This window comes from Staurois parvus, unplaced genomic scaffold (assembly GCF_062004578.1).
Source record: "Staurois parvus isolate SC_StPar_1 unplaced genomic scaffold, SC_StPar_1.0 ptg001490l, whole genome shotgun sequence".
In the NCBI taxonomy this organism is placed as follows: Eukaryota; Metazoa; Chordata; class Amphibia; order Anura; family Ranidae; genus Staurois; species Staurois parvus.
In genome coordinates this window covers 1,236,999-1,263,285 of record NW_028319286.1, presented here as the reverse complement: position 1 = coordinate 1,263,285, position 26,287 = coordinate 1,236,999, and the positions used below count along the sequence as shown (strand labels likewise).

Genomic DNA, 26,287 nt, shown 5'->3' with positions numbered 1-26,287 from the left:
CCTGGCGTCCCTTGTCTTTATTGTCTCCTGTCTACTTCTCATCATTTAAAGGCCTCATTCACACAGCATACATCCATGTAAGGGCCCATCTTTACCAGCACGGGGAAGCACAAGTGTCCTGTGTATCCCCAAGAAGGCAATCCCATTGATGTCAATTAGCACGCATCGTTTGCACGGAAACAGCTGCTACTCCCAATTTGACATCCATGTGCAGACAGTGTGCAATCAGGGCCCTTCACTCACATGGATGTCAAATTGGGAGCAGCGGCTGTGTCCACGCAGCTGCAGCATCCCAATAGACATGAATGAGACTACCCGCATGGTGATGCGCAGAACACCTGTTCACCTATATGTAGGTTGACACGGCCCTTGCACAGGTGTACGCAGGGCTGCTGTTAGAAACCACGGGGCCACATACAGCCAACGTGACAGGGCCCCCTCAAAAAATAAAAAAGAGAGTTTACTATGCTTCAGTTATGAATGAACACAATGAGTGATCTGTACCGAGCATTGCGTTCATTCAGAGAAGGAAGGGGCTCAATTCTCCAAGTTTACTATGCTGCAGTTATGAATAAACAAAATGAGTGATCGGTTGTTAGAAACCACAGGGCCCCATACAGCCAACGTGACAGGGCCCCCTCAAAAACATAAAACACAAAGTTTACTATGCTTCAGTTATGAATGAACACAATGAGTGATCGGTACCGATCATTGCCTTCATTCAGAAAAGGAAGGGGCTGGTAAATGTGACATATTTACCAAAACCTTCCCTCAACTCTCCAAGTTGACTATGCTTCAGTTATGAATGAACGCAATGAGTGATCGGTACAGATCATTGCGTTCATTCAGAAAAGGAAGGGGCGGGTAAATGTGACATATTTACCAGACCCTTCCCTCAAATCTCCAAGCTTACTATGCTTCAGTTATGAATGAACACGAGTGATCGGTACCGATCATTGTGTTCATTCAGAAAAGGAAAGGGCGGGTAAATGTGACATATTTACCGCACCCTTCCCTCAGTCTCCATCCTGAAGGATCCTATTGCATTACTGCAGTTGCTGGTGGTTAGAGGAGGGAATCCAGCAGCACTGCAGGGGTGGGGGGCACACATGGGGGGCCCGGGCCGCAGAGTGAAACGTATGGTGCACAGGGAGGGTGATGGGTGCGGCGGGGATTACTGGAACCAATCCCCTGTATGGCTTTCTCTGCAGCAGCTGAAAGCCAGCAGGAGGGTGAGAAGAGGCCAGCTTTCAACTGCTGCAGAGAGGTATACAAGGGATTGGTTCAGTAATTGCCCCCCCCCAGCTGTGCCAATCACCCTTCCTGCGTAAAAATCTGATTCACCCAGCTGCCTGGGCCCCCCTGCTGACCTGGGCCCCATACAGGAGGACTGGTTGTACCCCCTTTTCCACGGCCCTGGGTGTACGCTGTAGTAAACCCATGTGAATGGGACAGAAGCCAGAAAAAAAAGTAATATATGTACTACTTAACTAGTAATGGATTTCTGGCAAATTTGCTGCTGTCTGGATTACCGCTAAAATTTATCAATAAATCCACATTTGTTGCAACCTTTTTCTAACCACTTCAGCTCTTGTACCTGTGTACCTCTTATGGGCCGGAGCAATTTCTATTAATTTAATACGTCCGTGTGCATGCAGCATTATTTTATCATTTGTCCCATTTTGCAAAGATATTTGCAATTTTGTGCATTTTCGTTATGCCACAAAGAAAAAAAAAAGACAGCAAAGAAAACTATTGAAATATAAAAGAAAATTAAATTTTTATTGGTTAAAAAAAAATAGATGAGGGGAGGAAGGGGTTAAAGTGGTTTAAAACCTTTTTCACGGGTGTCAAACTGGAGGCCTTCCAGCTGTTGCCAAACTACAAGTCCCACAAGGCATTGCAAGATTGACAGTTACAAGCATGACTCCCAAAGGCAGAGGCATGATGGGACTTGTAGTTTTGCAACAGCTGGAGGATCGCTGGTTTGACACCCCTTAACTATACCCAGTGAAGTGACTGGCTTCAGGTGATACACAGAGATAAAACAAATTATCCCACATAGGTTGTACCTGTGTATCTGCAGTCATTTGTCCTCTACATCCTTGTGAAACTCAGAGACGAAAAGGATTTTCACCGACTCACAAAGCAGGGGATGGGGAACTGCAGTTAAAGACTGTACAAAAGAGCTGATTGGAGAGAAGGGACACCCCTCCCCTTTACACAGGAATAGAGCTGAGGCTTTAAATCAGCTGAAGGTCCCTTCCTTGTCACCTCTGAAGCTTCTGGTGTCAGGAGAACTTGTAAGTGATAAGAGGAATGAGACAGCGGAGAGAAAAGACTTCGGGGATGATTTACTAAAGGCAAATATACTGTGCACTTGCAGACAGACTCTTGCCTGTCAGGTGGAAGCAGTTAGAAGCTGCTGCCAGATTGCTTCCATACACCTCGGTACTGGCACGGCACCGCGCGCGCCCCCCCCCCCGGCATGTGTCCCGGGCTCCACTTGTCCAGCTGCGGGTTCGGGGCTGACATGGTGGGTACCGGCAGATGAAGGGGAGGGAGGAGAGCTGACACACATCCGCTCTCCTCCCCTTCTTCCTATGACCCGGAAAGCCACATGTATGACGTCACATCCGGGTCACCTATCACTTTTCCCAGCTAGCACAGCCAAGAAGCAACGTATTGCTATGCGATCTGCAGTGTAAAACATTGAGTGGAGCCCAGAGCAGACATGCAGGGTCTTTTAGACATTAAAAACATTGTAAGCATTAAAGAGAACCTGTCACCAAAAGAAAAAAGTTAAGCAATAAAAAAAAAATTTCTGCAAAAAAAATTAAGGCAAGCCCAAGCACATAAAATCCCTCCCCCCAAAAATGTTGAGGCCCCTCCCACATATATATGCATGTACACACACGTGTCTATGCATGAAAACGTCGATTGCGATACACGTTACATATCGCCGCACACGCCAGACAGCAATAATTCTAGCACAAGACCACCTTCGTAACACTAAACTGATGACCTACAGGAAGCTTTTGAAGTGTCGCCAATAGAAAATATAGGGTACTGAAGTACGTAGCCATTTCACGGGCGCACACAAATTTAAGGTTTGATGATGCGGCAAAACCTCGGCTTTTAATTTTTACCAAAAATTTGGATAATTTATTGTGTTTAATTTAATGTGTCTAATTAAATTTTGCATTTTCTAGACCTTTGCAGTAATATCGTGTGACATGAAAATTTGGAACTACCACAATTTTATTCTCTAGGGCATACAATCTAAGGTCCCTAACCCTCGAGGGGCGTACAATCTAATGTCCCTAACCCTCGAGGGGCGTACAATCTAAGGTCCCTAACCCTCGAGGGGTGTACAATCTAAGGTCCCTAATCCTCAAGGGGGGTACAATCTAAGGTCCCTAACCCTCAAGGGGCGTACAATCTAAGGTCCCTAACCCTCAAGGGGCGTACAATCTAAGGTCCCTAACTCACATTCATACATACACATACTAGGGACAATTTAGACAGGATCCAATTAACCTACCAGCATGTCTTTGGAGGGTGGGAGGAAACCAGAGAACCCGGAGGAAACCCACGCAGGCACAGGGAGAACATGCAAACTCCAGGCAGGTGGTGCTGTGGTTGGGATTCGAACCAACGATGCAATCAGACAGGCCCTTGCACTACATAGGTGAAGGTAACTCAAAAGGAAAATGAACAAGAAAATTGTATAATGTGTGGCCAGCTATAAAAAAAAAGGTCTACTAACTCGATCCTCCACACTGGTAGATGAATACAGCAGCTGGAGTGAACAAGCTCTTACACTTGCAGACTATCTGTAAGTGTAATTTAACACAGGAAAAACTGCTTTCTGACAGCCTCTCCTGCTATGTAATACAAGGAAATTACCAGTTGTCTTTTTGGCAGCCATTAATTGCTGGTAACAGAGGCAGAGGGAGAAGAGCTGAATGTAAGAGATGCATCCTAAAGACGTAAAGAAGTATTTTAGGACATATTTCACACTTTTTGATTCTGCAAGTGGTTAATAAATATTCACTGCCCCCTTCCATCACTTAACTTTCAGGTACGGAGTCATAATGAACTTGTGGACAGGCTATGGAATTCAATTTTATATATTCTTGCCAAGCCCTCACTGACCTCCTTAGCTGCACGCTCTGTGGACGAATTCATTTTCAAAATTAGCCTCAATTTAGTTCCCTTCTCCCAGCAGTGATGTGGCAGCTCTCCAGCCTTTTTGTCAGGAATGGACTGGCCAGCAATAGTGGGACTCAGCTGCCTTATGAGCTGCAGTACCAGGGCTGGCCAGCGGGTGCTCCCAGCAATCAGAGACTCAACCTTGCAGCAAGTCAAACACCTGGAACTAATTATACTGGTGTATTTAAGGGACATTCAGACCTGCAGACTCTGCCTTGGTGTTGTGTTTCTCTTGGGCCCCGTTTCCTGTTCCTGTCTGATTCTCTGCTGACCCTGCTCTGATCCCTGGCTTGTCTGACCATTCTCCTCTGCCTGACCCTCTGTACCACGCTGCCCGCTACCTGCTGAACCTGGCCTGTGACCCCGACCATTCTCCGCTTGCTCCCCCTGTACCTACCTGCCCGACTGATATTGACCCGGCCTGCCTGACGACGCTTGCATTGTATGTACTGTTATCTGTGGGTGGTTTGGTTTGTTTGCACTGTGTTATGTTTTAGTATTGCACTGCGTTTATGTTTGTATGGTTAGTGTTAATAAATTACATTGTTTATAACATATCTGAAGTCTGCGTTTCCCTGCGTCAGTCACACACCTCTGGTCATACCCGGGAGCCCTGACATTACACCAAGGCCAATCCTGACCAGAAGTGGCTGCACAGGGAAGCCATCTTGGTTTGTTGATGGGAAGGATGGATCTGGATGAGGTTGCGTATTTATATCTGCTAGTATTTGATGACAGGGAGTATGCTTATCAGACTCTGAAGGAGTATCCCCGGGATGAACTGCTAGAATGTATACGGATCGTTCATGTTCTAGTAGATCAGGGCACAGAGTTCTCTGAGGTGCAGCCATTGATTGAGGTTTGTGCTGAGTTGGTTTCATCTGGTACCCCCGAATGCAGGGATGAATTTTTGCCACCATTTAGTGCAGACCAGGTAGAGTCCCTGGTGTGGTTATTAGAGGATGATGTGGGTTACTTTCTGGAGCGTTATTCCACATGTTCACCACAGACACTAAGAGATTGTATAAACGCAGTGCAGTCTTTGGTCAGACAGGCTTTGTGTAAGCTCAGCTTTGTTCACCCCATACTGCAGACATGGACAGATTTGTTACACCCAGCCTCAGTCAGCTTACAAAGACCCAGTCCTGCTTCTAATCTATTTCCTCAAAACTCTATTCCTGCATTCCCAACAGCTCCTCCAGTTACAGCCCAGTATACTTGGCTATCTACCGCATGTCAGTACCCTGTTCCCACTCGCTGCACCTATCTTGCCTTTAACCCTGTAAAAAAGCCCTCTGTAGCAACTGCTCCCTCCTCTGTTCCATCCTCCAGCTCTTCTCTGTCTCCAGCTGCTCCATTCGTTTGCAGACCTGCGTTTACTTGCAGTGCTCCAGTAGTTAAAACCAGAAAAAAGCGAAAATTCTTTCCAACCAATACCATCCTGCCAGTATCCAAACCGGTGAGCCTGCCTTCCGTGGTTCAGCCTGAAGCCTCTACTCAGCCTGAATCCTCTACTCAGCCTGATGCCTGTACTCGGCCTGATGCCTCTCTTCAGCCTGATGCCTCTCTTCAGCCTGAAGCCTCTACCCAGCCTGAAGCCTCTACCCAGCCTGAAGCCTCTACTCAGCCTGAAGCCTCTACTCAGCCTGATGCCTCTACTCAGCCTGATGCCTCTACTCAGCCTGAAGCCTCTACTCAGCCTGAAGCCTCTACTCAGCCTGAAGCCTCTACTCAGCCTGATGCCTTTACTCAGCCAGATGCCTGCATTCAGCCTGATGCCTCTACCCAGCATGATGAACTGATCCAGCCTGACGATCCTATTAGGCCTGGTGACCCGATGCCCGCTGTCGAGCCAGATAATCCAGTACCTGATGACCCAGTGCCCGCTGTCATGCCAGTTGACTCAGAGCCCGCTGTTGTGCCTGGTGACGCGGTGCCCGCTGGCGAGCTAAATGACCTGATGCCTGGTGACCCAGTGCCCGCTGTCATACCTGGTGACCCGATGCCTGCTGTCGAGCCAGACGATCCAATGCCTGGTGACCCGGTGCCCACTGCCTTGCCAGATGACGTGGTGCCCGCTGGCAAGCCAAATGACCTGATGCCTGGTGACCCAGTGCCCGCTGTCATACCTGGTGACCCGATGCCCGCTGTCGAGCCAGACGATCCAATGCCTGGGGACCCGGTGCCCACTGCCTTGCCAGATGACGCGGTGCCCGCTGGCAAGCCAAATGACCTGATGCCTGGTGACCCAGTGCCCGCTGTCATACCTGGTGACCCGATGCCCGCTGTCGAGCCAGACAATCCGGTACCTGATGACCCGGTGCCCACTGTCGTGCCTGTTGACTCGGAGCCCACTGCCTTGCCAGATGACGCGGTGCCCGCTGTCGAGCCAAATGACCTGATGCCTGGTGACCCGATGCCTGCTGTCCAGCCAGACGATTCAATGTCTGCCCCAGTGCCCGCGGTCATGCCAGTTGACTCGGAGCCCACTGCCTTGCAAGATGACGCGGTGCTCGCTGTCGAGCCAAATGACTTGATGCCTGGTGACCCGATGCCCGCTGTCCAGTCAGACGATCCAATGTCTGACCCAGTGCCCGCGGTCATACCAGTTGACTCGGAGCCCACTGCCTTGCCAGATGACGCGGTGCCCGCTGTCGAGCCAAATGACCTGATGCCTGGTGACCCGATGCCCGCTGTCCAGCCAGACGATCCAATGTCTGACCCAGTGCCCGCGGTCATGCCAGTTGACTCGGAGCCCACTGCCTTGCAAGATGACGTGGTGCTCGCTGTCGAGCCAAATGACCTGATGCCTGGTGACCCGATGCCCGCTGTCCAGCCAGACGATCCAATGTCTGACCCAGTGCCAGCGGTCATGCCAGTTGACTCGGAGCCCACTGTCGTGCCTGGTGACTCGGTGCCCGCCGCTTCGCCTGGGGGCCCGAGACCTGTCGCTCCGCCTGGGGGTCCGGCGCCCGCCGCTCCGCCTGGGGGTCCGGCGCCTGCCGCCCCGCCTGGGGGCCCGAGACCTGTCGCTCCACCTGAGGGCCCGAGACCTGTCGCTCCGCCTGGGGGTCCGGCGCCCGCCGCTCCGCCTGAGGGCCCGAGACCTGTCGCTCCGCCTGGGGGTCCGGCGCCCGCCGCTCCGCCTGAGGGCCCGAGACCTGTCGCTCCGCCTGGGGGTCCGGCGCCCGCCGCTCCGCCTGAGGGCCCGAGACCTGTCGCTCCGCCTGGGGGTCCGGCGCTCGCCGCTCCGCCTGAGATCTGTCGCTCCGCCTGGGGGTCCGGCGCCCGCCGCTCCGCCTGGGGGCCCGATGCCTGTCACCCCGCCTGGGGGCCCGATGCCTGTCGCCCCGCCTGGGGGCCCGATGCCTGTCGCCCCGCCTGGGGGCCCGATGCCTGTCGCCCCGCCTGGGGGCCCGATGCCTGTCGCCCCTCCTGGGGGCCCGGCGCCCGCCGCTCCGCCTGGGGGCCCGATGCCGGTCGCCCCGACTGGGGACCCGATGCCGGTCGCCCCGCCCGGGGGCCTGGTGCCTGTTGCCCCGCCCGGGGGCCCGGTGCCTGCTGCTCCGCCCGGGGGCCCGGTGCCTGCTGCTCCGCCCGGGGGCCCGCTGCCTGCTGCTCCGCCCGGGGGCCCGCTCCCTGCTGCTCCACCCGGGGGCCCGGTGCCTGCTGCCCCGGCTGGGGGCCCGGTGCCTGCTGCTTCGCCTGGTAATCCGATGTGCCTCTGCCCAGAGTCCGGCCCGATGCGCCTCTGCCCGGTGTGCCTCTGCCCGATGTGCCTCTGCCCGGAGTCCAGCCCGATGTGCCTCTGCCCGGAGTCCTGCCCGATGTGCCTCTGCCCGGAGTCCTGCCCAATGTGCCTCTGCCCGGAGTCCTGCCCGATGTGCCTCCGCCCGGAGTCCAGCTCGATGTGCCTCTACCCGGAGTCCAGCCCGATGTGCCTCTGCCCGGAGTCCTGCCCGATGTGCCTCTGCCCGGTGTGCCGCTGCCCGGAGTCCTGCCCGGTGTGCCAGTCTTTGATATCCCGCCAGTTACCAGACCCGGGCGGTGGAACATTTTGCCCAGCTAGGACTGTTTGGAGCGTCCTGAGGCCACTCCTTGAGGGGGGGGTACTGTCAGGAATGGACTGGCCAGCAATAGTGGGACTCAGCTGCCTTATGAGCTGCAGTACCAGGGCTGGCCAGCGGGTGCTCCCAGCAATCAGAGACTCAACCTTGCAGCCAGTCAAACACCTGGAACTAATTATACTGGTGTATTTAAGGGACATTCAGACCTGCAGACTCTGCCTTGGTGTTGTGTTTCTCTTGGGCCCTGTTTCCTGTTCCTGTCTGATTCTCTGCTGACCCTGCTCTGATCCCTGGCTTGTCTGACCATTCTCCTCTGCCTGACCCTCTGTACCACGCTGCCCGCTACCTGCTGAACCTGGCCTGTGACCCCGACCATTCTCCGCTTGCTCCCCCTGTACCTACCTGCCCAACTGATATTGACCCGGCCTGCCTGACGATGCTTGCATTGTATGTACTGTTATCTGTGGGTGGTTGGTTGGTTTGTTTGCACTGTGTTATGTTTTAGTATTGCACTGCGTTTATGTTTGTATGGTTAGTGTTAATAAATTACATTGTTTATAACATATCTGAAGTCTGCGTTTCCCTGCGTCAGTCACACACCTCTGGTCATACCCGGGAGCCCTGACACTTTTAATCTCTAATGAAAACACTGAACAGGCTCTGGGAAGGGGGATCAGAATCTGAGAGATGAGTAGCACACAGAGTAGCTATGCCTGCCCCTCCCCTCTGCTGCTCATTCACAGAAGCCTTTGTATTTTGTGAATATGTTCACATAATGCCAAGGCTTCTGTGATTGGGAAAGAGGAGGGGCAGGTATAGCAGCGGCAGCGACTCTACTTTTGAAGATACAAGGATCAGAAGGATTCTGGCTCCCAGAACTACAGCGATAGCCATCTATATAGAAGTACTATAAATCTTTCAGAAAAAAGAAGCCAGACAATAAGTATGACAAAAATATTGGATTCTTTGGGCACAGTAAGAGACCACACAATAAAATACATACAAGCATTTACTGACATAAAAGAGTCCTATACTCTCTATAGGGCTCATATTACAAACATAACCCCTAAAAGGGGTCAGAAAAAGGACATAAATAATTACAAAGTGCCTCCCTTGCATACATGTTAATCATTTAGCACATAGATACAGTAATTGCAATATGAAAAAAGAACGGTCAACGCGTTTCACCTGTGCATTTGGCTTCTTCAAGACCGTAACTTGAATGTAAGGAAGCACAGTGCTACTGTCAAGGTCCTACCTTTTCCCAGAGGTTATGTTACTCCATGTGCTGGCATCCATCTTGGATTTCTGCAGAGCATGGTGGGAACCTTTTATGCCTTCAGGTCTCTGAGGTCCATCCCCCAGAGGGGTGTGGCTGATTACATATAAGCCTGTGGTCCGCACATGCCCTTTGCACTTGTGTCTTTGTGTTGCTACAGCTCTGTTCTGACTCTCGTAACTCTCCTGGAATCTGACTCGGCTTGTGACTCGACCATTCTGTGTGTTCTCCTTTGATCTGACCCTCCGTTGCTGAACCCGGCCCGTGACCTGTGATTCTCGTCTGCTGTCCTGTACCGTTTTGTCCCGTTGTCGACCCGGCCTGCCGACTACTCTATTGTCCTTTCCACCAGCTACACGCCATTGGCGGCGGCCATTACCGCAAATGGGGTGTCTTGAGGTCCGCGACCTGGTTCCTGTCTGCGTCAAGTCCATCCCCACCATCAGGGGCCCTGGTGAAGGGCAGCCTGGGACTTAGACTCCGCGCCCCGAGGGACTTCGGTCTGTGGGTGGTGGTTGTCGTCAGCCAGTGCGTTACATTGTTAATATGCCTGCATGCCCATTCCAGCGTTCCTGTCCTGACAGCTACTGCATGTAAAAATATACAAATTAGGTATACAAATACATAGAAATACATAAATAGGCAAAAAATGTTAGCTAGGCTTACATGGAGACATTGCAGATCAGCAGCAAAGTCGTCTGGGGAGCGGGCAGAGGAGGCCAGAGAGCAAGGCGGACAAAAAAGGACTCAAGGTCAAATATAGTAGGAAAAGATCCTAAATGGGAAATATATAAGACACCACCAATGGGTAACATAAGCATCCCAAAAATGCATAAATAAAACATAAAATTTCAATTGGCCAGTACTCACAGCAGTCATACAAGCTGTCCACCTCCAGCAGGGACATAGATGTTGTCTTACTAATATTATGACAGTTCTTTTGCCAGAGATGCATTTAGATCTTTTCAAGATAGTTCATATCAAGGCATGCAGATCTAGCCCTTCTCCGGATGACCAGGGTGTATTTATATATGTACTTTTCCCGCAGCAACCAATAGTCCTTTTCCAGAAAGATGCATTTATTCGGATAAAGATTTTTTTTTTTTTTGAAGTCCGCGGAAGTGCGAAAAAACAAAAAACCCGTAAGTGAACAAAAAACGTGCTAGTGCAAAACCAACACAAAAAAGTGCACTTAGGGATGTGCTTTGTCCACCCCCCGAAGGGGTAGGAGCTCTACCCTGATCCCCCGGGGCACGAAGCTCCTGACAGGGACAAGGTTCCCATGTGGTCCACCTAGCCAAAAGGCCTGGCGGACCCCGTTCCTTGTGGCCAGCCGAAGCCAGCCACCAAGTACTTGGTCAGGGGGCTCTCCCGAAGAGAGACCCCCCAGGGACAGAGAAGGAAGGAACCAAAAGGCCAAACATCCTCCCCCTAGACTTCAGAGTAGGCCCGAGGACCCACACCCTACTGTCCGTGAGAAAAAAAACACACACATAAGTGAAAAGTGAAACAAATGTGGGAGAAAAATAAATTAAATAAGTAAAAATAAAAAAGTGGCCGTGCAATTGTGCACTGGCTAGGCCCTGAGGCCCGTAGCATAAAAATTGCCCTGGACTTAGCCAACAGGCCTAGCCCTAAAAGGCGCAGTGCAGGAAAAGTGTTTGGATCAGTGACCATGTGCAGGTTTCACACTTGGGATCCCACCCCCATGTGCTACTAAGAGCACCCCTGAGGCGGTCACTCAGGGGGCACTGTTCCGCGGACTCTCTGCCTCCCCGGCCCCTGGCCAGACAAGGTAGGTCCATTCAAACCAGAAGAAAATGGGCCCCTCTGGCGTTCCTGGGGGGAATTACTCCCGCACCCCAACTGCCTGTGGGCACCTCGATTATTTTTCCAGCCTGTATTAACCATCAGGACCCCCATCCTACCAGCAGGAGTACTATACAACCAATAATCCCCGCAAGCAGGAATGATGGTGGAGCACCCCTACTGGGCACTGATAAGAACAGATACTACACTTGATCTTAGCCAAAAGGCCGGGAAGCGATTTGTTACCCCGCAGATCATCCTTAGCAGTCAGAGATGAACAGAGACCACTCTCCCCTCCCCCAATACCATCCAGCATATGTCCGATATATAATATGCACCTAGGTAGCTCCCATGCATGCAATAATGTGAGTTATGATCTATACCTGTCCTGTCACCTGTGTTTTGTCACCCGTATCCTGACCTATGCTCTGTCCCATGTATTCTATCCTGTGTTGTGTGTTAATATACACATTTTCCCCATTCCGTACAATGGCAAGCACTCTGATTTTTTTATTTGACACTTTTATTAGCATGTTTGATCTTAGGTGTCTAGACCCAGAATAGCTGTATGCATAGCTTTTAATTAAAAAGTGAAATAGATCCTTTGTCTTGTTTATGGCAAATCTGCTCTCTTCACCATAAACAAGCACATCATGAATATTTAAGACTTTTCCCAATCTATTTGCAATTAATCCGCTCTTAAACTTCCCCTAACTCTCCATATATTTACCCAAAAACAGGTTAACCCAACACAACAAAGGTAAGGTAATTGCCTCCTGCATACCTTAACATAGTAAGGAGTCCTTTTGGTGTATAAAGTGGTCTTATCACTGGCCTATCCAAGAATGGACTGTATGTGTTTCAATGTCTTCAATACATACACCCTGTACCAAATTATTATGCATAATACAAACTTCTCAAAAGTTCATTAGCCCAGTCCTTTAAACATTGTGTTTGATCATAAAACAATGTACTATTTGCAATCTAATTCACCCCCACTGCCATAGAGGTCTAATTTGCAACCTTTAGGGAAAAAAAACAAACAAACAATGGATGCAGTTGCTAAACTGGGAGTTTACCCAACAACTGCTTTTTAGCTGGCTAAAACTATAACCACCAAGCAGGAGAGCCTATCCATTGAGTGGAGGAGGACCCCAAACAGCAAGATACCAAACCACCCATACTTTGGCTTATTTAAAGGGACACAAGCGTTATATGACCTTACTTAATGGTTTGGTCATATACAGTTGCAAGAAAAAATATGTGAACCCCTTGGGATTACGTGGAGTTTTGCATGAATTGGGCATAAAATGTGCTCTGAAAACGTACGACCATCTGCCCGCCAACTGAAGCTCCGCAGAGGATGGGTGATGCAACAGGACAATGACCCAAAGCATACAAGTAATTCAACAAAACAATGGCTGCAACAGCACAGAATACGCCTTCTGGAGTGGCCCAGTCAGAGTCATGACCTCAACCCGATTGAAATGCTGTGGCATGACCTTAAGAGAGCGATTCACACCAGACATCCCAAGAATATTTCTACACAAACAGTTTTGTGAAGAGGAGTGGTCCAAAATGACTCCAGATCATTGTGTAGGTCTGATCTGCAACTACAGGAAACGTTTGGTTGAGGTTATTGCTGCCAAAGGAGGGTCAACCAGTTATTAAGTCCAAAGGTTCACATAATTTTTCCTCGCTGCATTGTGAATGTTTACATGTTATGTGCAATTGAACCATGGCAACATCTAATGTTTGCATAGTATTATGTTCAGCAGACTGTGTTCTTCTATTGTTGTGACTTAGATGAGGTTCAGAGCACATTTTATGCCCAATTCATGCAAAACTCCACGTAATCCCAAGGGGTTCACATACTTTTTCTTGCAACTGTACTTGAGATGAGAGCACAATCGGTGGGGAAGCACATTAATGAAAGTTTTTTCACACGTAAAAATCAATTAATAGGCATAGGATATTTCATGTTAAAGTGAATTATGCACATTTGAAGAAGCTTGTATATGGACTTTTGTTTTTTATAATTTTTACATTTCTTTTGGAAATTGTTATTGATTGATTCATTTTATTTCATCTTGATATGCAATATTATTAGTAGTACTTGTATGCACATATTTATTTGGAGTAATTTTCAGTGATGCGCAGCACACTTTTTGTATATAGTATTTGTTTGGCACACTAGTATGAGTATGTTAGGTGCAGGCGATTCACAATTGGCACTGGGGGGTATTCATCACCCACATGGCCGCTCACAAGCTTTCACTTTTCAAAGAATTGCAAACTCCATGCAGATGATTGTCCTAGCTGGAATTAAAGCCAAGGACCCCAGCGCAGTAATGCATGCATTCTAACCCATAAGCCATTGTGCCCCCCCATGTCATATGAAAGATCATATCAAACCCACGGGCTTTCCCACCAGATGAACATTCACTGTTGGCTACTGACAGGTGAAAACACTTGAGTGTTTCCTTATGAATGGAAAACATTTAGCCAGGAAAAAAATCCTCAGATAATTAATTGTTTCTTTCCAGAGGATGTTTGTTATTATGGAGGATGTCGGAGCAACTTCCTGTAAACACAGGAAGTGGGTGTGAAAGATTAAGGGTTAGATCCAAGTCCCTTCTATCTAATGGCCTCCCCCCCAAGAAAAATAAAGAAGGATAAGAGGGAGAAAGAGAGTAGAGAAACAGAAAAGAGAGAGAGAGATTAGAGAGAGGAAAGAGAGAGAGAGGGAGAGACAGAGGTGGAGGTGGAGAGAGAGAGAGGGAGAGACAGAGGTAGAGGCGGAGAGAGAGAGGTGGAGAGAGAGAAGGTAGAGGTGGAGAGAGAGGGGAGGAGAGAGAAGAGAGAGAGGAGAGGAGAGAGAAGAGAGAGAGGGGAGGAGAGAGAAAAGAGAGAAGGGAGGAGAGAGAAGAGAGAGAAGGGAGGAGAGAGAAGAGAGAGAAGGGAGGAGAGAGAAGAGAGAGAAGGGAGGAGAGAGAAGAGAGAGAAGGGAGGAGAGAGAAGAGAGAGAAGGGAGGAGAGAGAAGAGAGAGAAGGGAGGAGAGAGAAGAGAGGGGTAGAGATGGAGAGAAGAGAGGGGTAGAGGTGGAGAGAAGAGAGGGGTAGAGGTGGAGAGAAGAGAGGGGTAGAGGTGGAGAGAAGAGAGGGGTAGAGGTGGAGAGAAGAGAGGGGTAGAGGTAGAGAGAGAGAGGGGGGAGGGGGGAGGGGGGGGAGGAGAGAGAGGGGGAGGAGAGAGAGGGGGGAGGAGAGAGAGAGGGGGGAGGAGAGAGAGAGGGGGGAGGAGAGAGAGAGGGGGGAGGAGAGAGAGGGGGGAGGAGAGGGGGAGGAGAGAGAAGAGAGAGGTGGAGAGGAGAGAGAAGAGAGAGGTGGGGAGGAGAGACAAGAGAGGGGGATAGGAGAGAGAGATGGACAGAAGAGACAAGAGAGGGGGAGAGGGAAGAAAGAGGTGGAAAGAAGAAAGAGGGGGAGGAGAGAGAGGGGGAGGAGAGAGAGGGGGAGGAGAGAGACGAGAGAGGTGGAGAGGAGAGACGAGAGAGGTGGAGAGGAGAGACGAGAGAGGTGGAGAGGAGAGGGAAGAAAGAGGTGGAGAGGAGAGGGAAGAAAGAGGTGGAGAGGAGAGGGAAGAAAGAGGGGGAGAGGGAAGAAAGAGGGGGAGAGGGAAGAAAGAGGGGGGAGAGGGAAGAAAGAGGGAAGAAAGAGGGGGAGAGAAGAGAGAGGGGGAGGAGAGAAGAGAGAAGGGGAGGAGAGAAGAGAGAAGGGGAGGAGAGAAGAGAGAAGGGGAGGAGAGAAGAGAGCGGGAGGAGAGAAGAGAGGGGGAGGAGAGAAGAGAGGGGGGGAGGAGAGAAGAGAGGAGGGGAGGAGAGAAGAGAGGAGGGGAGGAGAGAAGAGAGGAGGGGAGGAGAGAAGAGAGGAGGGGAGGAGAGAAGAGAGGAGGGGAGGAGGGGAGGAGGGGAGGGGAGGAGAGGAGGGGAGGAGAGAGAGGGACAGTCCAAAAAAATAATAAAAAAAGTTTGAAGTGCACCCGCCCCCCGCGTATTGGTGAACACATACGTAGACCATGCCCACATATGTAAACGGTGTTCAAACCACACACGTGAGGTATTGCCACGAACGTCGGAGCAAGAGCAATAATTCTCACACTAGACCTCCTCTGTAACGGCACACTGCTAACCTGCAGTAATTTTTAGAGCATCACCCATGGAGATTTTTAAGTACCGCAGTTTCACGCCATTCCACGAGCGTGCGCAATTTTAAAGCGTGACATGTTGGGTATCTATTTACGCGCCGTAACATCCTTTTCCATATTTTACAAAAAAATTAGGGTATATATATATATATATTTTATTCAGTGTATTTTTTCCAAAAAATATATATTGATTTTTAAAACTGCACATTTTGGCTTTCAGTGCATTTTGAATTTTCGTTTTTGCACCAGAATTATCATTTTTGTGCGCTACTAATCAATATAAATTACACATTAATATTAAAATATTATATTATTATTATTGGTGAGAATACAACTTGCTTTCCTTGAAAAATATTATGAGCGCACATCGCCACCTGGCGGACAGTACCCTATCGGCGCATGCGCGAACACACTTCTCGACCCGGCCATATTAGTAGCCGTCACGTGAGCGCGCACACTTCCCAACCCCCCCACCTCCTCCCTTTTCGCCTCAGCCCGTGAACGCGCGCGGCCTTCTCCTCTCAGACCCCCCCCACCACTCATCCTCCTCCTTTTCCTAGGAAGGCGTCCGATATCCAAGGCGGGCGGCGGACTGGAGTTGTCCGGTTTCTGGTGTCGGCAGCGACCAGGTGAGTGTAGCAGCCCTGACGCCGCGGCCTCCCCTCCCCCTCAGCACGCACCGGGTCCCTGCGGAGCGTCAGGACGTGACGGCGGGCCGTGCTCACGGCGGCGCCGGGGGGAGGAGGGAGAGCGCAAGGCCGCCTTATAAGCGTCACCTCGGCGTGTGGACAGTCAGGGAGTCGGAGGTTCCATGGTGACCGGCGGAGGAGAGGGCCCCCTGAGATGTGGGCTCGCCGTGAGGGAACCGGGCCCGAGCGCGGGAAAGAGGGGGTGGGGTACAGCTTCCAGCGTGGCCTAAGGGGGCGCCAGAGTCAATGAGAGTGTTACCTCACAGAGGAGATGATGGGACTTGTGGTCCTCCCGGTGATGGGGAGTCTGTGTAGAGGAGATGATGGGACTTGTAGTCCTCCCGGTGATGGGGAGTCTGTGTATAGAGATGATGGGACTTGTAGTCCTCCCGGTGATGGGGAGGCTGTGTAGAGGAGATGATGGGACTTGTAGTCCTCCCGGTGATGGGGAGTCTGTATAGAGATGATGGGACTTGTAGTCCTCCCGGTGATGGGGAGGCTGTGTATAGAGATGATGGGACTTGTGGTCCTCCCGGTGATGGGGAGTCTGTGTAGAGGAGATGATGGGACTTGTGGTCCTCCCGGTGATGGGGAGTCTGTGTAGAGGAGATGATGGGACTTGTGGTCCTCCCGGTGATGGGGAGTCTGTGTAGAGGAGATGATGGGACTTGTAGTCCTCCCGGTGATGGGGAGTCTGTGTAGAGGAGATGATGGGACTTGTGGTCCTCCCGGTGATGGGGAGTCTGTGTAGAGGAGATGATGGGACTTGTGGTCCTCCCGGTGATGGGGAGTCTGTGTAGAGGAGATGATGGGACTTGTAGTCCTCCCGGTGATGGGGAGTCTGTGTAGAGGAGATGATGGGACTTGTAGTCCTCCCGGTGATGAGGAGTCTGTATAGAGATGATGGGACTTGTAGTCCTCTCGGTGATGGGGAGTCTGTGTATAGAGATGATGGGACTTGTGGTCCTCCCGGTGATGGGGAGTCTGTAGAGGAGATGATGGGACTTGTGGTCCTCCCGGTGATGGGGAGTCTGTGTATAGAGATGATGGGACTTGTAGTCCTCCCGGTGATGGGGAGTCTGTGTATAGAGATGATGGGACTTGTAGTCCTCCCGGTGATGGGGAGTCTGTGTATAGAGATGATGGGACTTGTAGTCCTCCCGGTGATGGGGAGTCTGTATAGAGATGATGGGACTTGTGGTCCTCCCGGTGTTGGGGAGTTTGTGTATAGAGATGATGGGACTTGTAGTCCTCCCGGTGATGGGGAGTCTGTAGAGGAGATGATGGGACTTGTGGTCCTCCCGGTGTTGGGGAGTCTGTGTATAGAGATGATGGGACTTGTAGTCCTCTCGGTGATGGGGAGTCTGTGTAGAGATGGTGGGACTTGTAGTCCTCCCGGTGATGGGGAGTCTGTAGAGGAGATGATGGGACTTGTGGTCCTCCCGGTTTTGGGGAGTCTGTGTATAGAGATGATGGGACTTGTAGTCCTCCCGGTGATGGGGAGTCTGTGTAGAGATGATGGGACTTGTGGTCCTCCCGGTGATGGGGAGTCTGTGTAGAGATGATGGGACTTGTGGTCCTCCCGGTGATGGGGAGTCTGTGTAGAGGAGATGATGGGACTTGTGGTCCTCCCGGTGATGGGGAGTCTGTGTAGAGGAGATGATGGGACTTGTAGTCCTCCCGGTGATGGGGAGTCTGTGTAGAGATGATGGGACTTGTGGTCCTCCCGGTGATGGGGAGTCTGTGTATAGGAGATGTAGTCCTCCCGATGATGGGGCGGCTGTGTAGAGGAGATGATGGGGAGTCTGTGTAGAGGAGATGATGGGACTTGTGGTCCTCCCGGTGATGGGGAGTCTGTGTATAGGAGATGATGGGACTTGTAGTCCTCCCAGTGATGGGGAAACCTAGTGTGTTACTGGCTGGATTACCAGGTGATAATGGGGGGGAAGGAAAACTAACGCAGCCACCACATCTAATGATTGGTAAGCTGCAAAATAAACCAGGGCTATGGATATTTTTTTAAAAACTACTTGTCCAGGGACTAATTCGGGGCCCCAATCCACTTGTCCCTCATGACAATCTACTTGTCCAGATAAAAAAAAAAATATATATTTTTTTTAATCAAATCTGTATGTAAATCGGAGGTGATATTAGGAATGTCGGAGGGGGGGGGGGCTTTTAAAAACAAAGGTGAAAAAATGTAATAAAAAATTTGTAGGAACATTTGAAAAAAAAAAATACGAATTCAGTTTATTATTATTTTCACCAAAGAAATGTAGCAGAATACATTTTGACCTAAATTTATGAAGAAATGTTATTTATTTGCACAATTGTATAACAGAAACAAGTTTTTTTTTGTTTTTTTTTTTTTTTTTTCATCCAAAGTTTCAGGTGTTTTTTGTTTAGCAAAAAATAAACAACTCGGTGTTGATTAAATACCACCAAAAGAAAGCTCTAGTTGTGTGAAAAAAATGATAAAAAATGTCATATGAGTACAGTGTTGTATGACCGCGCAATATGTCATTCACAATGCGACAGCGCTGAAAGCTGAAAATTGGCCTGGGCAGGAAGGGGGTAGAAGTGCCCCGTGGGCAGGAAGGGGGTAGAAGTGCCCCGTGGGCAGGAAGGGGGTAGAAGTGCCCGGTGGGCAGGAAGGGGGCAGAAGCGCCCGGTGGGCAGGAAGGGGGCAGAAGCGCCCGGTGGGCAGGAAGAGGGCAGAAGCGCCCGGTGGGCAGGAAGGGGGCAGAAGCGCCCGGTGGGCAGGAAGAGGGCAGAAGCGCCCGGTGGGCAGGAAGGGGGCAGAAGCGCCCGGTGGGCAGGAAGAGGGCAGAAGCGCCCGGTGGGCAGGAAGGGGGTATAAGCGCGCTGTGGGCAGGAAGGGGGTAAGAGTCCCCAGTGGGCAGGAAGGGTGCATAAGTCCCTGGTGGGCAGGGAGGGGGTGGAAGCACGCTGTGGGAAGGAAGTGGAAGCGCACGGTGGGCAGGAAGGGGGTGGAAGCGCCCGGTGGGCAGGAAGGGGGTGGAAGCGCCCGGTGGGCAGAAAGGGGGTAGAAGCACCCGGTGGGCAGGAAGGGGGTAGAAGCGCCCGGTGGGCAGAAAGGGGGTAGAAGCACCCGGTGGGTAGAAGTTCCTGGTATTGAAGTGGTTAAACCTGGCAGATATTGACACCCAGAGTCTGTTAGCTGCTTTGGGCAGCCTGTATTGCCAGATATACCCAGGAATTTTTAACTCTTTGCTCTTCTATCCAAAATGTACAACAAGGTATTTGGAGTTTGATTTCAAGAATTGACTCTGTGTATTGAACACATAGCACAGCCACCTAGCAGAGCTGCTGAGAGTTGTTGGTGATCCCAGTGACACCATGCAGTGGGTAGAATGCTGTCCTCTTTAAGCTGTAGAGTGTATGTATAGTGCTTCATATTGCTGAAGTTTGCATCCTTCCCATATGCTGTAGAATTTAAAGCCGAGCTATACTCTCCTCCAGTCCAGTGCTGTGGTATGCTGGAGCTCCATTACCAGCCAGTGGTATCTACAGCCACTCTGAACTTTGGCCATTTTCATTGGCTAGAGGTGACGGCACTCCTGTGCATGCGCAGGAGTGCATTCATCTCAGCATATGCCGAGATTGTACATTGCTGACAGGCAGGTAACAAGCAATAATGCAGAAGAGACAGCATGGTTCTTCTGCTTCAAAGGAACCTGCCGCTTGGCAATTTTTCTATTTTTATTTGCTTTGTACTGCTGCATAGATGGAATGCGTAGTAGTCTGTGGAGTTGATTTTCTAAAAGAGTAGAGACTGTCCACTATGCTCTCTATTTCTGTAGTAAATTAAACACCTAAAAATGCTCCCTCCCCCCTCCTAACACCTGAAAATGTTCCCACCCCCTCCTAACACCTAAAAATGCTCCCACCCCCCTCCTAACACCTGGAAATGCTCCCACCCCCTCCTAACACCTGGAAATGCTCCCACCCCCTCCTAACACCTGAAAATGCTCCCACCCCCCTCCTAACACCTGAAAATGCTCCCACCCCCTCCTAACGCCTGAAAATGTTCCCAACCCCCTCCTAACGCCTGAAAATGTTCCCACCCCCCTCCTAACGCCTGAAAATGTTCCTACCCCCCTCCTAACGCCTGAAAATGTTCCCACCCCCCTCCTAACGCCTGAAAATGTTCCCACCCCCCTCCTAACGCCTGAAAATGTTCCCACCCCCCTCCTAACGCCTGAAAATGTTCCCACCCCCTCCTAACGCCTAAAAATGCTCCCACCCCCCTCCTAATGCCTGAAAATGCTCCCTCCCCCCTCCTAACGCCTGAAAATGCTCCCTCCCCCCTCCTAACGCCTGAAAATGTTCCCACCCCCCTCCTAACGCCTGAAAATGCTCCCTCCCCCCCTCCTAACGCCTGAAAATGCTCCCTCCCCCCCTCCTAACGCCTGAAAATGCTCCCTCCCCCCTCCTAACGCCTGAAAATGCTCCCTCCCCCCTCCTAACGCCTGAAAATGCTCCCTCCCCCCTCCTAACGCCTAAAATGCTTCCTACTCCCTCCTAACACCTGAAAATGTTCCCACCCCCTCCTAACGCCTAAAAATGCTCCCACCCCCCTCCTAACGCCTGAAAATGCTCCCTCCCCCCTCCTAACGCCTGAAAATGCTCCCTCCCCCCTCCTAACACCTAAAATGCTTCCTACTCCCTCCTAACACCTGAAAATGTTCTCACCCCCTCCTAACACCTAAAAATGCTCCCACCCCCCTCCTAACGCCTGAAAATGCTCCCTCCCCCCTCCTAACGCCTGAAAATGCTCCCTCCCCCCTCCTAACGCCTGAAAATGCTCCCTCCCCCCTCCTAACGCCTGAAAATGCTCCCTCCCCCCTCCTAACACCTAAAATGCTTCCTACTCCCTCCTAACACCTGAAAATGTTCTCACCCCCTCCTAACACCTAAAAATGCTCCCTCCCCCCTCCTAACAATTAAAAATGCTCCCACCCCCCTCCTAACACCGACGTTGGCTAACCTGTGTAAGAAAGAGGGATATTTTCAACCTGCTCCTTTCCACTCGCATGATTCGGCTCCCCTGTGTTGGCCAGCAGCGGCTGCAGGGGAGAGGAGAGAGCACTTGACAGCGGTGATATCACCCATTGGCTCCCATGTCCTAGCAGCTGTTATCGCTCCTTCCTCTTCCCTGCAGCTACTGCTGGGACATGGGGGGGGGGGGGCTGTGGGTGATGCCACCACTCTCGGAATTCCCAGCTGTTGCCAAGCTCTCTTTCCATTCTTCTGCTCTGCAGCCCCCCTGCTGAGTGATACAGGGGATCACGTGACCAGAGCAGGCTGAAAACGGGGTAGTGTATACCAGTGTTTCTCAACCTTTTTTCAGTCAAGGCACCCTTGAAAATTATGGATGGTCCCGAGGCACCCTTTAAAAGTATTGACAGTCTTGAGGCACCCCTTTCTAAAATGGGGTGCCTCAAGACTGTCCATAATTTTAAAGGGGCACTCATTTTAAAATGTGAAAAACTTTTCTAATAGTTTTCTATAACGCAGCAACATCCACACATGTAGAACATCAAACACTAGAGATGGTTTATTCTTCCAAAACAAATACACTTTTGCACACTTGTACTGACTACTATACCAGTGTTTCTCCTCTCCCTCGGTTTTTCTCCATCACTGTGCTAATGTGACCCCAGCACTGATGGAGAGGGGCGGGGGAGGGTCAAACTAGCATGCTGTGCAAGCAACTGACATCCTCCTTATCAACTGATGATGTCATTGGTTGTCAGGATGCCGGTGGCTAGAAGGTCACAATGAAAACTTGAGGCTTTGTGTAACGAAAAGGCCGGCTTATTCCACCTGCTGGCTTTTATACAAGTTTTGGGCAGTTTTTAGACATTTTGCCAAGGCACCCCTGAAGAGGCCTCAAGGCACCCCTGAAGAGGCCTCAAGGCACCCTGGTTGAGAAAGGCTGGTGTATACATTTTGAAGACTAGTTAAGTTTAGGCTGGAATTCTACATTAATCCCTGTGTCTCTTTGACAATAAGACCTGTAGACAGGCTGGATGCTGAAATAAATGCAGTGCATGTAGGCAGGGAGGCCAATGAAAACAAAAGGTCAGGCAGCCCCCAATGAAGCCAGGCACTGTACAATCCAGAGTAAGTGAATCCCATGCTGTGTGCTCATGGCTGCATATTGGAAACTGGAGGGAAGTATGCTGTGTTCTTCCTTTAAGGTCCATGTACTGTATGGAAGAGCTAATGCTGGTCTCACAAGCTTTCCATCAGCTGTCTGAAAAGGAAACAATCACTTGGAAATGTACAGCACAAAACATTCTGCATCCCGCTGATTCAATCATTTCACGTCTTCAAGCAAGCAAACGGTCAGAATTGCAGTGGAAATGAATGAAAATCGCCACAGTTATAGCTAAACGCTATTTTCAGTTCATGTTCACCCTAAAAATCATTTGTTTGGTTTCTTGGAACTGGAAAACAATTGATGGTGTTTTAGGTGGATGGTTTAAATGATTCGCGATTTTTTTTTTCTTTTATTTCTGGTCAGGAAGTAGTACTTTTTTTGTTTTGGGCAACACAATGTCCTTAGTCTTCCAGGTTGGATGACACACAGTATTATTGGTCTCTGGTTTTCTTTTTTTTTTTTTTATTCATAAATACCTGGTGTTGATCAACCAGTATGGAAGGCATCCAGAACTTTTTCTGCTCATCCTTTCCTATTCTGACTGGATCAGCCGAGGCTAACGAGAATATGAAGAAGGTTGCCTGTCCGTAAAGAAGGGGGTAAAAGGGGTGGCTCGCCATTGGGTTTTTTTTATAACTAGTCCGTTTTGTGACTTACGGAGTTCATTCAGTGGGTATATGAGGGCTGCAACTACAGCAGCCATCACCTAGTCCATGGCAAAACAAAATTGCCCCTTCATTACAGTGCAGATTTTATTTATTTCAGGTACTTATATAGCGCCATCAATTTACACAGCACTTTATATATATATATATTGTACATTCACATCAGTCCCTAACCCTCAAGGGGCGTACAATCTAAGGTCCCTAACCTTCAAGGAGCGTACAATCTAAGGTCCCTAACCTTCAAGGAGCGTACAATCTAAGGTCCCTAAACCTCAAGGGGCGTACAATCTAAGGTCCCTAACCCTCAAGGGGCGTACAATCTAAGGTCCCTAACCCTCAAGGGGCGTACAATCTAAGGTCCCTAACCCTCAAGGGGCGTACAATCTAAGGTCCCTAACCCTCAAGGGGCGAACAATCTAAGGTCCCTAACCCTCAAGGGGCGTACAATCTAAGGTCCCTAACCCTCAAGGGGCGTACAATCTAAGGTCCCTAACCCTCAAGGGGCGTACAATCTAAGGTCCCTAACCCTCAAGGGGAGTACAATCTAAGGTCCCTAACCCTCAAGGGGCGTACAATCTAAGGTCCCTAACCCTCAAGGGGCATACAATCTAAGGTCCCGAACTCACATTCATACATACACATACTAGGGCCAATTTTTAGACAGGATCCAATTAACCTACCAGCATGTCTTTGGAGTGTGGGAGGAAACCTGGGTACCCGTAGGAAACCCACGCAGGCACAGGAAGAACATGCAAACTCCAGGCAGGTGGTGCCATGGTTGGGATTTGAACCAACGACCCGAGTACTGCCAGGCGGAAGTGCTAACCATTTAGCCACTGTGCTGCCCATAGATAAACTGATGGTTTTTATTTTTACAGGAATTGTGACTCAATTACAATGTGTACAGCCTAGTGGCTGAACGAAAAGAAAACTAATTGTGTGTGGCCGGCTTTGCATCGTGTGTAGGTCTTGCGTACCCTTGTTGCATATATGAGGTGGTATCAAAAAGTTTGGAGACTAGCTCTGTTTTCAAGGAAGTCTTTTATCTACGTTTTATTATTCCAGGTACTTATATAGCGCCATCAATTTACGCAGCGCTTTACATATATATTGTACATTCACATCAGTCCCTAACCCTCAAGGGGCATACAATCTAAGGTCTCTAACCCTCAAGGGGCATACAATCTAAGGTCCCTAACCCTCAAGGGGCGTACAATCTAAGGTCCCTAACCCTCAAGGGGCGTACAATCTAAGGTCCCTAACCCTCAAGGGGCGTACAATCTAAGGTCCCTAACCCTCAAGGGGGGTACAATCTAAGGTCCCTAACCCTCAAGGGGCGTACAATCTAAGGTCCCTAACCCTCAAGGGGCGTACAATCTAAGGTCCCTAACCCTCAAGGGGCGTACAATCTAAGGTCCCTAACCCTCAAGGGGTGTACAATCTAAGGTCCCTAACCCTCTAGGAGTGTACAATCTAAGGTCCCTAACCCTCAAGGGGTGTACAATCTAAGGTCCCTAACCCTCAAGGGGAGTACAATCTAAGGTCCCTAACCCTCAAGGGGCGTACAATCTAAGGTCCCTAACCCTCAAGGGGTGTACAATCTAAGGTCCCTAACTCACATTCATACGTACACATAGAAGAGCCAATTTAGTCATGAGCCAGTTAACCTACCAGCATGTCTTTGGGGTGGGTGTAAACCAGAGTAAACCCACACAGGGAGAACATGCAAACTCCAGGCAGGTGGTGCCGTGGTTGGGATTCGAACCAACAACCCTAGTACTGCCAGGTGGAAGTGCTGAACATTTAGCCACTGTGCTGCCCCACATATACACATTATCCCCTTGGAAATAGTCCCCTTGTACAACAATACAGTGCTGCCTGTGTTCCTGCCACTTGTGGAAAGTGTCCCGGAAGTCTTCTTTTCAAAGCATGTCAAGCACCTTCAGCTGTTTGCGCTGGATCTCCTCAATGTCAAAATGGTGACCTTTGAGCTGGATCTTCATTGTTGGGAAGATGGCGAAGTCCGCAGGAGCCATTTCTGGCAAGTAGGGTGGGTGCGGAAGTGAGATCGTTGCAGCCTGGGGACGAACTTGGCAGCAACACGGCACATGTTCAAATCTCAAGTGAGGATTGCTTGGACTGTTCCATATGACACAGTGACAATGTTAGCAATGTTGTGGATTCTCCTCCGAAGATCATCTTGCACAAGTTGCCGAATGGTTTCAACATTTTCGGGGGTTGAGCTTGTTGAACGACTTCCTGATCTCTCTTTCAGTGATGTTTTAAGCTCTTGAAGTGCACTTGGCACTCCAAACACCTCAAAGGACTCATTGCAGCATCGCCGTAAACTTGCCAAATCACATCAAACGTCTCTGTGGCAGATTTGACCAGTTTCACTCATAATTTCGCATTTGACCTTTTGTTCTAACTTGTTCATGATGAAATAGCAGACGTGGTAATGCATGTAGTCAGAATAGCACCAGTTGCATAGCTCCCAATGTACACAGGACGATGTCTTTTGGCACACTGACTTATGAAGGTTGGTGCTCCCTTTGACTGTGCGTGCAACCTTGTGCTGCCATCTGGTGGAGTGTTAAAAAACTAACTTTTTGATCCCACCTTTTAAAAAAAAGAAATGGTTGTTTTTAATATATAATATATATACATATATTTTAACAATTAACACTAAAAGTGATACCAACATACAGTGCACTCAGAAAGTATTCCCAGCACTTAACTTTTGCCACATTTTGTTATGTTACAGCCTTATTCCAAAATGGATTAAATTCATTTTTTTCCCTCAACATTCTACAAATACTCCATAATGACAACGTGAAAGAAGTTCGTTTTGAAATATTTGCAATTTATTAAAAAAACTCCATGTACATAAGTATTCCCAGCCTTTGCTATGACACTCAAAATTGAGCTCTGGTGCATCCTATTCCCACTGATCATCCTTGAGATGTTTCCACAACCTGATTGGAGTCCACCTGAGGGACATTCAGTTGATTGGAGTCCACTTGTGGGAAATTAATTTGATTGGACATGATTAGGAAAGGCATACACCTGTCTATAGAAGGTCCCACAGGTAACAGTGCATGTCAGAGCACAAACCAAGCCATGGAGTCCAAGGAATTGTCTGTAGACCTCCGAGACAGGATTGTATCAA

The 26,287-nt window shown here is 49.8% G+C and overlaps 1 protein-coding gene, 1 long non-coding RNA gene and 1 pseudogene across 3 annotated transcripts in view; 1 reads left to right on the top strand and 2 right to left on the bottom strand.

Moving 5' to 3' along the window:
* Nucleotides 1–9,278: 9,278 nt before the first annotated feature.
* LOC149435557 (uncharacterized) lies at nt 9,279–12,651 on the bottom strand. The gene is made up of 2 exons (XR_016308460.1): nt 10,228–12,651; nt 9,279–10,148 (listed from the first exon to the last, which is right to left on the bottom strand). It is a non-coding gene; the product is annotated as an uncharacterized LOC149435557 (long non-coding RNA).
* LOC149435558 (U2 spliceosomal RNA) lies at nt 11,493–11,609 on the bottom strand (annotated as a pseudogene).
* A 3,400-nt stretch (nt 12,652–16,051) lies between the features above and the next one.
* Nucleotides 16,052–26,287, top strand: part of GMEB2 (glucocorticoid modulatory element binding protein 2) — a 42,942-nt gene continuing 32,706 nt past the window's right edge. The window contains exon 1 of one of the 2 annotated variants that reach the window (XM_089662569.1): nt 16,052–16,203. The gene's annotated coding sequence lies outside the window, so the exon portion shown is untranslated. Of the gene's footprint in view, nt 16,204–16,332; nt 18,246–26,287 lie in introns of those variants that run through there. The other variant, XM_089662570.1, reaches the window with a different exon arrangement.